Here is a 14543-nt window from a genome sequence, read left to right as displayed (position 1 = left end):
ACTTCACACAGATGACGGCTACCAACAAAAAGAGCAACTGTTTGAATCTGAAGAAAAACTGTCCATCAGAAGCATTCACTCACAAATAATGCTAAGCGTTTGCAAAAGTGTAGTGGAGGCACTTCACGCAGAGAGTTGTAGCCGTGTTTAAACTTGAGATGTCTGTAATTTTTGCCTTGAAACTGTGCATTGCAAACCAGCACTCTCACCACGTGAAATTAGCCTTTGTGTCTTGCCAGGGAACATTCACGTTCCGGCAAAGAAAATGGTGTCACTACTGTAGTTTAGCTCCACTGTTTGATTATAACCAAAAAACTGAACACAGCTATACTGCATGTGAGAAATCATGCAGACAGAAGGAAAATACTGTATGGGCACATGTGCAGCCACACAGGTACACAATTCAAGATAACAACAGCATGTTTGTTACCTATATAACTTAATTTAAGCACCAATGTCCCAGGAAATACATGATCAACCATATAGTTCATGGCCCTAGTTTATACAGCTAAAACCCCAAAATGATAAAGATGAAGATAAAACAGAAACAAATGTCCCAGTTAAAAGGGTGTCATAGATAGGCCTACTGCACAAGCATCACATGACATGATATCACATGAGTAAATATTCAAGCAGAGACTTTCACAGTGATTTGGCCCATAGCATGGAACCCAGTCAATTTACTGCAGTGCCAAGACCCACAACTATAAAAGATAGTTGTTATTTTAAGAATTTTAATTGAGAGAATCACTAGCCCAGTTTTGCTGGAATATAAATCAACCCAGAAAAGTCTAGATGTGCAAGGAAAAGGGCAACATTTGAATTTACTCTTAACTGGTGCACCAAATAGTCCAATTAATTAGTCGTCTTTGGTGTGGTCACTGAAACCACATACAAGAAACATCCGATTTACTGACAGAGCTTTCGACACCAGGAATTTCCCCTCAGCTCTGTCTGTCTCTTACTTTACTCTCCCGTTCTCCCCGTTTACTCTCTGACAGATTAAATTACACATATGAAGACTGTATCAATGTAATGGCAAAAGTCAAACAACTTCAATTGAGGGGGTACTTTTATTTTTCTTTCTATAAAATGAAGGGGGAAAGGATTGCCTTCAGATGTCATTTGGAGGGAAAATGCAGATGATGTGGTAAACGATTGCAGACGAAAGAACGAGTAAGAGAGAGAAAAAGGAAAATAATGATAACAGACTGACGTGGTTCACAGCCAAAATTTTGTGGTCACTCGGCAGAATTACAGAAGCAAGAAATTTACAGTTTTTCAGCTCTTTTCCCCAATGTTTTCCCTTCCCTGGTCTTACACTCTTTTTTGGGGGGGCCCCACATCCCCTCTATCGCTGGTAGAGAACTCTGTGTTATGGTATAAACGGGGAATGACGTAGGTGGAATTTCTTGCTGCTCTGATTCATTCGAGTTGGATGCTTTGTCGTCGGGGTTTAGGCTGCGTTTGTCTTCCGAGGTGATGATCGCATCGTAACCCCACCTATATCCCAGCATGCTGTTGGGCTTTCTAGGAACAGAGGGATGTTTTCCCAACATGGCACCCTCTAGCCATAAAGTCACTACCTCGTTGACAATGGATGGAAAATTGTGTCAAATAATTTCAGAACCTTTTGACCTGCTTTGGTTTTATGTGCATTAGGGAGATGATTCTTTGATTTAAACCTCTTGGTGACAAGAAAGATGGGCCGTGGGCAAACGTGGGTAACCGATGGAGCGGGTTGCCTCTTCAGCTGCCTCCTAGCCCAGTGAGAGAGCAGCCCAGAGAGGTAGAAACCAAATACAGAAGGTTATTTCTCACCAGGGGTGGGTGGATAACTACCAAGTGAAATAATGTGCAGAAGGGTAACAAAATGGTAACAACACATGCAAAGTTATGACATGCATTCATTCAGCATTTATTGTCTTATAAGGAAACTGTGCTTTTGGAAGTACCATGATTTAACATGTTAAAATCGACTTGTCTGTTCATTCACCTGTGAATGAATAATAGACTAACCTGTTTCTTTATCTCCTAATTGTCCTGTCATTATTACTCGTGGCTAACTGTCCATTTACATCTGCGGCGAGAGAGAGAGACGGAGACGACACGATGAGACTGAGGGATATGACTGTTGGCAATATGGACCTGGCTGGAGGAGCATCGAGACAAAATTAATAAATATAGTAAAGATTTGGCAACATGGACTTTAGACACAACAAAGTCTACAGTTCACTGGAGCTAAGTCAGGAAAAACGTGGAGAAATACTCCAACGTAAGCCAACCAACGCGTCCACAAATGAAAACTCAAAACACATGGGTGGGGCACTTGCTGAAATTCCTTATGAAGATTTCAATTTCATTATTCATTAAAAGCACCATCTGTGGCTGAATACAACTTAGTAAAAAAAACAGATATAAAAAAAAAACACTTGAAGTGCAAATGGGGTCTAGACTGGAAGCTACTGTAACAAAGATGGTGCCATTTGTTTTGTAGGGTGTCTGCACTCTTTCTAGAGTCTTTTGTTCTCAGCTGGGTTTGTGTTCTTTGGAGAGCGGCCCAACAACCATATGTTTCTCTTTGAGCCACTGATACTGATACTATTTTTCAAACCCACTCCGACTGCTCCACTCAACACCCACATAATGCTTCATTTTTAGAAGTGGAATCAATATGGTCTTTGAGGTAATATTCTGCGGCGTAATTTAGTTGGTGCTAGAATGGCATCTTTAAACTTGCTGAAAATTATATTTCCAAAGCAAAGCTATGCGTGGGAGGATTTGGTTTCCGAGAGGGAAAAATGCACAACAAAAAAAAACCCGATCAATATGATTGTGAAACAAACAACATATCATTAATTCCTGTGCTTTGTTTGGCAAGCAAACACAAAAACACATTTCTCATTTGGGGCAGGATTTTCCCCCTTTCCGCTCTCATATTGCCTTGTGCCTTGGTGTTTTCCTCCTCTGCAATAGTAAATTAGTGCTGGGGCTAGAGGAGGTTTGCTCAGGGACTATAGTGATTCACTGACCTTGGTAATTAGAAGAGAAAGGCTGCTCATGGACAGGATTGAACTTTACCACATTGTATTTACACAATTAATAGTTGGAAAGGAGTAACAACTTCCACAGTGATGCACAGAGATATCAAAGATCAATACTCAATGAAAAAGAGGTGCATCAAAGATAAAAATAATAATATACTACTCGATTAGTTTGGATCGTCAAACTTCAGCAACTTCCTACTTTCGCTATTCAATGCTCTCGTGGTATGTTTGCATCCTTTCAACACTGGATGAATTTATAGATGCTACTGCGAAATAAATCTCACTGAAATAAAGTGTGCCCAGGCTCTATAAATATCGCCACAGCCAAAAATACCTCTGCCCTTCCAGGAAGTCTTTTCACTCGTTAAATCACCAAGAGCATTGGACCAAACTATCAGGACGGAGTGCACTACAGTGCTTTTCTCTCTATACAGTAGATCCTATGACACAATATCCCAGTGCACACAAGACAAAAGTGTAATTCATCACAACAGATGCCAGCCTCCCTCCCTCCAGCCTCCCTCCTGAAAGAAAATGCCAACAGTGACAAATTTACCTCAACGGGGACCTTTTGAATTGTTGCTATAGCTCACAAAGAAATATGTGCCATTGATATACCTGAGACAATGTTGCACAAGTGGCTCCTATTTGCTTGTTGATCGGGCAAGGTTTCATTTCCTTATCTGTACTTGTCATGAGACGGTCCCAGGGCCATTAAAACATACCAGATCCCCGAGAGAAATAAAGTGATGGCTTTTTTAGTAGGTCAATCCATATATGTTTCACAATAAATAAAGGAGGCCTTTGTTTGAATATTTTCCAGAATTATCTGCTACAAATTGATGAACGTCTCTGATTTCAGCCCTGTTCCAACATACACATCATACATTTCTTTCAGGCATAGCTTCTTTGCAGAGGGGGCATTACCTTTGTAAAGAAAACAAGCAACATGCATGGGGTGAGATGGATCACATCATGCACGTTCCTGATTGTTTTAATTGGTTGAACTGACCGTAGTATTTTCATAGGGATGCTTTTAGACTTTAAATTTAGCTCCCTGTCGTAATCCCCGGCATTGTTCTGTTAGTTGGGAACTATGTCAGACACGTCGCTGGATATAGGACGGCCAGGCTAGAACATAGAGGGGAGGACTCGGGGAGTCAAGTGCAGTCCAAGTTCGCCTCGCGCCACTGTGTCAACGACCAGACGTGAAGATGACTCACCACACAACTGGAATCGCAGGGGTCAGCGGTCAGGGTCTCGGGTGTCTCTTGAGGGCAACAATAACCAATCGATGTCAAGAAAACAGACCAGAGAACAACTTAGACTAGCACAGGAGGGGGATCACATGTATGCGGTGTTCAGTTTCTTGACTTTGGAAGTGGTCGAAAACAACTTGCACGTGGTTGTTTAAGCTCTTGAGATCTATTAACGTGGCTACACTACACTTTGTCAGTATTTCCCAATTTCCTCGGCTGTTGTTTCACATTTGAGTGACGGAGAATCCCTTTAACGTGATGCGGATACAAGGCAGCATGTTGAAGCGTTCTCTCTCCCTCTCTTTCTCTCTCTCGCTCTGTCTCTCGATCAACGTCGAAGTTTGTCAAAAGCTTATTTTAGAAGTGTGATGTGCACAAATGTCTGTTGTTTATGGTACACAGGAACTTCCGCTTCAACCCTGATCACAATGTATTGTTTTTGACATTATCACATGGCCAATTCGTCTCTTATTTTTACTATGGTTTCCCAACAAGGGTTAAATGACATGTGTTGTCAGTCATGTTGATAGCCGCTTGTAAAATTGACACACGTTCGCAAGAGGTGTGCTCATACTGACATTTCCCATTTTGTTTGTCAGTCAAAAGGGGTGCGTGGCGGTCGAGGAAATTAATTAACTCTGCAACACGGTATCAAAGGGGGGAACCCAATATCTATGTAGGCTACAGTGGAGAAGCCCACCTGTTTAGGCAGCGAAGAGGGAAGGGGGGTGGTGGAGTACTCCATCCATAGTGCCCATAATGTGCTTGACGGGGTTTCCATATTACCCACTCCTCCCACACCTTCCAGACCAAAGAATCACAGGTGGGTTTGAAATGGCTGTCCTAGCGCTACACCGGAACGACAGGTGGGCAAGTGCTTTTTATTTTTTACGATGTCTGCCCTCTCCGTCTGTAACATTTGGGAAACGCAACATGAGACGTCAGAAATGCCAGCTGTAAAAAAGGAGGTGGACAGAGGCGGACTAGGGGGAACTGTATACCTGGACTGTTAAGTTTATTGTTCTGGTCATAGTTACGTGATGTGGTTAGACCATTACTAGGGAACCGAGAAAAGCTATTGCTCGGAGTGAAGTGTGAGACGTTGTTGGTTGTTTAAAGTGATCTGTGAAGAACAAGTGAAATTAGACTGGTGATATTGTAATTATCATGAGCATGCGTTCCTCAGCCCTTCATCACTCTGTGTAATAGATATAGATAATGTATCCAGTGTGGTTCAGTTTGGAACAGAGCAGGCGATCGTTGGTTCTCCGTTCCTGTCTCATCAACCACTGTTCGACCTATACTGTACAAACCCAGTAGTCTAATAACAATCGATAATTGGATAAATATGTGAAAAGGCCAACTCAATCACCAAAGAAAAGGCAGTCCCCGTGCATAACTGCAGCAACAGAGATATGCACTGTGGGGACGTATTAATTCTGCACTGTGGGGATGCATTAATTCTGTACTGTGGGTACGTATGTAGTGCTGTATGTAGATTAGGCACTGTGTGGCCATTTTAATTACTGCCTATTTTGATATATGTCAGCTGTCAGTCGAACTGTGCAAAAGTTCAACAGAAACTCAACTTTTGACATTCATTCTGGGTGGTTAAGGGTTAAGGTTTAGGATAGGGTAAACAGTAAAAATAAAACATTTAAAGGAGTGCATAACACTGGGATTGAACCTGCAGTCCTCATAGCTGTAGCTTGTTGTTTAAGGCTTTCCTCTTACCCCATTCACAATGCCCTAGCAAGCCATGAGCCAACAAGATATTAATAGGCACTCGCGTTGCCCCTAGTGGACGGTAGGAAACTTGCAATGGAAATAATAATGACACCTGGGCATCGTAATCTGGTGCCTGCAGTTATGCACCCAGGAATCATATCCCGTACGAGGACGGCCTGGAAATGGCTCTGCCAAAAGAAGGTATTTTCTACACTAAGCCCTGAGCCAGTCTTCAAAGTCTACTGTGCCTAAATTAGACTTGATTTAAAATAGGGTTCAGCAAGTAGAAGTCAGGTCAAAGTAATGATTCATGACAGTGAAAGTGATAGAAACCAGACATCACCGACAGAGAAGTTGATGAAAGCCCAAAAATGATCATGTCATCATTACTAACATGCAGTAAAACGATATTGGCCAGTATTCTTGGAATGAATGGAATCTCTCCCTTAAAAACGATTGCTGTAGACGGTACTTCGTAATTTAACTGAGGTTTGCTCAAGTTCCGACAACTGTGTTGAATCGTACTCAAGTTCCCTTATTAATGCAAACCATAGGACTGCTCAAGCAAGGGTAGAGTAAAATGTAGAAGCCTAGTAAGTGGTAGCTGCAGTATTTGTCAGCTAAAGGGTTGATACTTTACGCCATGGCCTCAAGACATGTGCAGGCAGCCAAAAGGCAGAAGGCACTGAACGCTTAAGTGAACAGCCAAAGCCAGGTAAAGCCCCATCCAAACCACTTGGAAAATATCACTTGTGAATTTCCACTCCCAAGTTGGGGAAAGTCCAACTGACCAGGGAACTAAGCATCTCCAAACCACCCTTAGGTTGCTTACTACTTGACTTTAAGTCAGGTGTAATTACAAGACAACATCGTTTTAATATTATGGCAATCCAAATTACATAACAAAGACAACATTTATTTTGGAGCTAGGTGTTTATATTACAAATGGGTCCTACCTTTTCATCATAGAAGTTGACTCTGGTATATGGAATGCACAATAACCGAAGCATGAAGATTCATTTTTTTAAACTTAAAATAATGTGCACAAGCATTTTTGAGAACAAGTTGACTTTAGTATGTATATTTCATATTCATTCCATTTGAGCCTCATAATTGAGGAATCCTTTCTCAAAATGTGTCAACATAGACTTCCCGTTACATTTCAAAATGTTTCCACAGCACCTAATTTTCTGTCCCATTGAACTACGAACAAAATGTTACAGGTTCATCATACACAACCCTATATGTTAACTAAATTACCATACAGAAGTGATAATTATTCTCGCTGCTCAAGGGGCCAACATATAGTTAGATCAAAGTTAAGCTCCATCCTCAAGCGGAATCTGTTACCGTCCCGTCACTCTTTAGCTCTCCTTACTAACTATCTGCTATTCTGGACTTGACTGGAGATTTACACCTTTTCCATCATGGAACAGAGTAGAAGAAGATTTGGCAATGGCTAAACATCCGTCTTTTTATTTAGAAGCTTTAAATCCTCTCTGTTGGCTAACTGGATGTGCATCCACTATTTCTGGAGAAGAGGAGTGATGGGCTTCTAAAGATTGTACAGCTTGTTTCACTCTTGATCAGGACCTATTAATAAAGGTCCCCAGGGTGTGTGTGTATGTGTGTAGAGATAGTGTGTGTATGTGTATTGTCTGTAAGTGAAACTGTGTGTCTGTGTGTAGCATGTAGGAGAGGGCTGGTTAGACACGCACAGGGCAGCACAGGGGACAGACAGCTGGTGGGGTTCAGGATTCTGAAGGTTTATGAGCACAGTGCCCCCAACACACACACACGCACGCACGCGCACACACACACACACACACACACACACACACACACACACACACACACACACACACACACACACACACACACACACACACACACACACACACACACACACACACACACACACACACACACACAACACACACACAACACACACCACGTGCGCGCGTGCGCGCCAACATACAACACTGTGCACACATATACACACGCATACAAACATGTTAGGAATAGAGAGTTTCGTAACAGGCACACACACACACGCCACGGCCTCTCGCCTAGACAGGTGGGCCGTGGTTCTGGTTTCACCACTGCCTTTTTCAATACAAACTCATTCCGCAAGAGGAAGGGTACACTCAAAACGCAAGCAATTCCTGCAAGAACTCCTCTAGAGTGTGGACCTGCAAGAGGCCGACCCATCTGTCCGTCAACAGGCTCTCACTCTCTCCCATTCTCGCTGCCCTTTTCGGTCCCCACCTCCCCTCCTTCTCTTCTCTCTTTTTCCCTCCCTCCCTTCGTCTCCCTCCCTATCGCGCCAGCTGTGGTCTAGTACAAAAACTGATTTTCGGAGTGTTAACCATGATGTTCTTCCTACCCGGCAGCCGGATTTCATTTGCAGAGCACAGGGGGGCAATATCTAGGGTAATTCCCGGGTTTAGTGTCACTGATCTTCTCACAGCTCACCTCGGGAGAGAAATTAAAGCCCAGATAAGGCCCCATCTCTGCTTCCAGCTCTGTCTTCCCTAGGCTCACCAGGACCATTCCTCACAGAACTGTACTATCAGGGCTGTCTGAGATGACACCATGGTCCTGCTGTCCTACTGCATGTCCACCTTCCACTGGCATTTTAATAGGTCAGATCTAATCTTTGATTTATACAATTTACATACATACACATACATACGCTGAGTGACTGACCAGGTGATTACAGGTGAAAGGTACGATCCCTTATTGATGTCAATTGTTAAATACACCTCGATCAGTGTAGATGAAGGGGAGGATACCGGTTAAAGGAGGATTTTTAAGCTTTAAGACAATTGAGACATGGATTACGTATGTGTGCCATTCAGAGTGTGAATTGGCAAGACAAAACATTTAAGTGCCTTTGAATGGGGTATAGTAGTAGGTGCCATGAGCACTATGAACTGCAGCGCTGCTGGATTTTTCACGCTCAACAGTTTCCTGTGTGTATCAAGAATGGTCCACCACCCAAAGGACATCCAGCCAATTTGACACATATGTGGTGAAGCATTGGAGTCAACATGGGCCAGCATCCCTGTGGAACATTTTTGACACCTTCTAGAGTCCGTGCCCCGACGAATTGAGGTTGTTCTGAGGGCAAAAGGTGGTGCAACTCAATATTAGGAAGGTGTTCCTAATGTTTTGTACACTCAGTGTACACTTCACATACAAATTCTACACTTTACAATTGCATTCACAAACACCTGAAATTATGACATTAAGGCAATAAAAGCAAGGTTTAGTACATACTAATGGAATATTTGATCTCAAAGTATCCTCACCAGATCACTTAATAATGTAACCGCTGACTAAATATCATTGTGTCGTGTTTGATTTTAGTTCTCATAAAGCTGTACAGTGTGTGTCCTTTAGCTAATGACACACAAATGTTAGGTAACATTATTCAAGTGCAAAACGCGTTGAATTTAACGTATTGCGATGACTTGGGCATTTAGGTGGAGGTGATGGCTACTTCCATGTGGATTGCAATGTCTTGTTCGTTGGGTAAAGGCCATGCAGGGAAAGCAATAAGAGAGACTCCAATGATTTTCATTTCAGAAATAAACTCCAATGATTTTAGTAGTACTTCTCCCCCTTTCAAGCAGCAAACGACTTGCCTGGTATTTAATGAAAACCTTGTCAACTAGCCTTTTTAGGACTCCGGTAAATGTCATCTAGTGAAAATGTGACTTCATAAGAATCCTAATTTAATTTAAAAGCTGTTAAAATCGAAAGCATCCGCTTCAAAGGGCGGTAGAGGACATATTACTCCTGATTGTAGCAATGTGATGAAACATGAATGAAATGTCAGAAGATGTATTAATTTTCGAAATTCAATCAAAATGTGGCAGAGCGGCGCACTTTGAATATTGAACTGAATATTAAAATGAGACAAGGGCGTAATTTAGGGGGGGAAAAATGCTTTTTCACCAGTACAGGCACATCCTAGCTTTAAGGTTGGGGGTTCCTGCCAATGACATTGGTTGTCATCGCTCAAGTAGTGTGTCTGAGCCTTGTGGTGGGAGCAATTAAAACAGGAAGACTTGTTAACCATGTGCTTTGGCTTAACACAGTGGAAGTGGAAATACAAGTTACAGAATAGGACACAGAATAGGGCACAGTCATGTGCTTTATGGCGTTCTCTAAACATGATACAGGTGGCCAAGCGAAAACACACATGCACATACCCATACACAAACACTTAAGTCCCTATATAGTAAATCCTTCCAACCGATTAAGGCTTCCACCTCTCCCTAATTGTCTAGTACACATTATCATCACTTCATCTCATACTAATCTCAATATTTTTCCGTCTGGCACAAAGTATGCCTGTTGGTTGGTTTGACATTTTAAAGCCAAGAGCCTCAATGTGTTTTCAATTGGAAGGAGATATGAGGTCCCATTATGTGACATGCTTCCCTTTGAAATTATGTGCCAGCCTGAGGAAAACATAAGAAAATATTTGCCACCAAGCACGTTCAAATTCCCTCTTGAGAAAGCCACAGCTTCACATGAGAAACATTACTGGGAGGGAGGCCTCTGAAAAACATGTTTTTGGAATTAAAATATTATGAGCACGTTCAAACCAGATCAATTCTCTAATTGGCTCTTTCACAACATTTGCATATTGTTAGATGGAAGAGGTTGATTGGTTGTGGTGTCTTGAGATCCCCCCCCACACACACGCACACACAACACACACACACACACACACCACACACACAACACACACACACACACACACCACACACACACACACACACACACACACACACACACACACACCACACACAACACAACACACACACCACACACACACACACACACACACACACACACACACACAGTGTATGGTGAAAGCTGCTGAGGAAAGCAGCCTCACCAGGAGAAACAGAGGGAGACTGTGTCGACACATGAGGCAAACAAACAGTCTGACTTCTAAGCTTTGGCATGCAGGGTGACTGGACCTCGGTTTCTCAGCTTTCCTACGAGATGCCTTTAGTCTTGTTTTTTACTCTGTTTTTCTCTCTTTCTCTGTGTATGTGTTTTCATTAATTCCCAGAGAGGGGATGAGAGAGGGAAAGAGAGGAAAGAGAGAGATAAAGAGATGTGGGTGAATTCATTCAGTAGGCCTCGTACATTTTTGTAAATCATTTGTACAATCAAACACACTGACACACAGGCCAACGCATACACAAGCACACGTACACAGACAGGCACGCACACAGACAGGCACGCACCACAGACAGGCACACACACACACACACACACACACACACACACACACACACACACACACACACACACCACACAACACACACACACACACACACACACACACACACACACACACACACACACACACACACACACACACACACACAGAGAGAGAAGTGCATTCTCAACAGCCCACCTTTACAATACAGAGCACAGCTCTGAATCATAAAGAGACAAAAATAACTCCATATTTTCACCACACAATACAAGAGTCCTCACTTTTGCTGTCAATCCGCGATTACACAGACGTTGACGGCACCCAAGGACCACTCAACGTATTCCTCCTGTCTTTTCCCCCTTTTGAACCACTGCCATGTTAAGGAAACCCAATCTATTGTTTGAAGTGAACAGACAGATTGCCTTCTCGAGATTGTCAAATACTTTATGCAAACAGTGTCGTGTTTTGTTGAACCTGTCCTAGGTGTGACTTAATAAAGATGAAAACGCTAAAGTGCTGGTTCCCCCTCACCAGGGGACTGAATGAGAACCACATGCACAAATACAGAGCAGTGCTCAGCGTGAGTGTGTGTGTGAGAGAAAACAGTAATCACAAAGGTTTCCTGTGAAAAACAATAACATTTGTTTTAAACCGATGGCATTCTTCTCAGGGAGACTCAGTAGCTCCCATGGTAATACGTCCCAGACTTCCTGAGTACTGAGAACTAGCTAGCTTCATTGACTACTTCTAGGGCCAGTGGGAGGTCAGATTGGGAAGCTATAAGATACAATTTGTGAACATTTCTTCAACCACAGAATAATTACCAAACTCACAATAGACTGTAGTCATGGCCAAAGTATACACACGCGGTAATATTGGAGGACAGTAATGTGGTAATGACCTATGAAAGACAATTTCTGTCAGCAAAGAGTTGTTATCTCAGATGTAGCATTAGCAACAAGTACACCGTACAGAAAGCTCTTAGACTTTAAAAATGTCTCTCCTTGACATTGTGATCAGTCACTGTATATAGGCCGATGTACGTACATGAAAAACCCACCATTTTGAAAGACAGATCATTTCACAACATTCTTCCCTCTATATAACAAATGATGCCATGCGCACCCCACGTGGCTCAGCTTAACCGTGATCAAGTGAAAGCTAGCAGGGAGCTCCCAGCGTGTCTGGTTCCCTAATGTACAGGGGCACTGGGGCGATGATATATCACACTGTTTTCATCACAAACCCATCAGGCTCTGCTTGCCTCAACTTTGGGGTTTCTGACCTAAGAGCTTCCCCCCTGTCGGGGTGATTTTACTTGGACAAATTTCTCCTCCTACCGGGGTCTCTTCACTGCAAGGGGAGCCATGGCAGACACTCATCTGCCTCCCATTACACTTCCCAAATTGAGAGCATACACGGTTGACGTGTTAATGGATAAAAATGCAGCGCAGGGACATTTAGTGTTGGACTGTTAAAGAGCAACTCCCCCCTAGCCCTTCAAACTGCTGGGGCAGTCAAAGCTCCATGCTTAACCTTGCTACAATGCTACTAGCCACCTTATTGGTATTCTTCACAGCTCGGTACATGGTATTATCAGTGGTTGTTATGTCACGGGACTAGCAGACTAGGCGTACACATTTACATGTCAGTCACATATTGGAAAGCGGTAGTTCAATTGACATAACTTGATAAATTGAAGTTTTCCTTGCACCTTTTTTGTTGATGGTATTAAACCCTGTCCCAGTAATGCCACTATTTTCACTCATTACAAATATGACACCAGATGGCAGAGTTAGTGATAAGATATTGGAACCTACGTCTGTTGTAACATTGAGCCTGTTTGCTAACCCCGGCCTTTGTCTTAAAATTAGCAGCATTTCAATCCCATGTTACTTTACAGTACCTCTGAAACCTTCAAAGTCACCAGATTAGATCAGATTAGTTATCGGAAACAAGCGGAGATGGGTTACCTTTCGCTAGCTGTCAGTGGTGGCGAGTGCAGCATGCAGTCAGTCAGTGTGGACGAGTGTCTCACACGGCAACAGAGGATACAAGTTGTTTGATACTGTTGACTAGCATGATGGGTGCCACTGTAATCCCACAGAGGATCATTCATGACCTCAACACTTAAATATAGAAGCACGGACACAAAACTCCTGCTATTCTGGAGGACGACGGGCAGACAGGCCATCGTCAAAGCAGAGTCCTACTTCTTATTCTTCAATTTAAGCACAGATTTTATGTTGAGAGGTCACCTACTGAATGAGTCTTGGACATTATCATTTAAACTGTTTTAAAAAGTAGGCCTACAGCACCACGAACAAATTTGAACATATGCAGTAGGGGAGAGTGGGGCATCTATATAAGTTTTTTACCTTCAGCATCACTACGTCAAGGGAAATATAGTATTCTTTCTGACAAAGACATCAACATATTTTTCAGGATGTTGTGTATCCCTGGAAATAATCATAATTCATGTAAACATAACAGTTTTGAAAACATAGCTTGTCACAAAAAAAGTGGTCTCTTGGCACAACTTTCCCTGAGTATGGGGTAAATTGAGCATAGGGACAGGGTAAGTTGAGCTGCTTTGGGGTAAGTGGGTGATGGTGTTCTGAACAATGGGTGATGGTGCTGGTAGGTCAAAGCTTAATTCATGGAATGGGGGTGTGGTACAGGTAACGCTTTATTTAGGGGTCTGTAATAAATAATTTATTTACAAACAGTTTGCTCACCATTTATTAATCATTACTCCCCCATTAGTACATCTTAGTTAGCTAGTTATTCACAAATGTATATATATTTCCTTAAATATCCTGTGTTGTGTTTGAGTCTGAGTTTATTTGAGTTTTACAGGGACAGTGCACATTAATCAACGACATTTTGTGCGTATTTATTCTTTTATCAGGTACTGCTGGAATGTCTACTAATGGCATGACCATCTTTTTGTGAGAAATAGTATGCATATTATGCATAAAACTGACAAAATGTCATCATTTGTATGGGATATGGTGGCCATTGGCTCAATTTACTCCAAGGGCCATTGGCTCAACTTACACCAAGGCACTTTCATACTAAGTATAGGACCTAATATTGTAGCTTATAGAGACCCCAACTGAAGTATAAAGCAATCTTAATATGATCTGCTTTGGTTGGTCCGGTGTGGCTAAGTTGGTAAAGCATGGCACTTGCAATGTCAAAGTTGTGCGATCAATTTCCATGGGGGAAAAGTATGATTTTTTATTTTTTGTATCCACT

The 14543-nt window shown here is 42.4% G+C and overlaps 1 protein-coding gene across 1 annotated transcript in view; it reads right to left on the bottom strand.

Annotated features, from left to right (window-relative positions):
* The window catches only part of LOC111967574 (pituitary homeobox 2), a 43772-nt gene extending 30498 nt beyond the window's left edge, over positions 1–13274 (bottom strand). The window contains exon 1 of the mRNA XM_070444792.1: positions 13256–13274. The gene's annotated coding sequence lies outside the window, so the exon portion shown is untranslated. The remainder of the gene's footprint in view (positions 1–13255) is intronic.
* Between the last annotated feature and the right edge of the window lie 1269 nt (positions 13275–14543).

This window comes from Salvelinus sp. IW2-2015, linkage group LG8, assembly GCF_002910315.2.
Source record: "Salvelinus sp. IW2-2015 linkage group LG8, ASM291031v2, whole genome shotgun sequence".
Classification (NCBI taxonomy): Eukaryota; Metazoa; Chordata; class Actinopteri; order Salmoniformes; family Salmonidae; genus Salvelinus; species Salvelinus sp. IW2-2015.
This window is presented reverse-complemented; position numbering and strand designations above follow the sequence as displayed.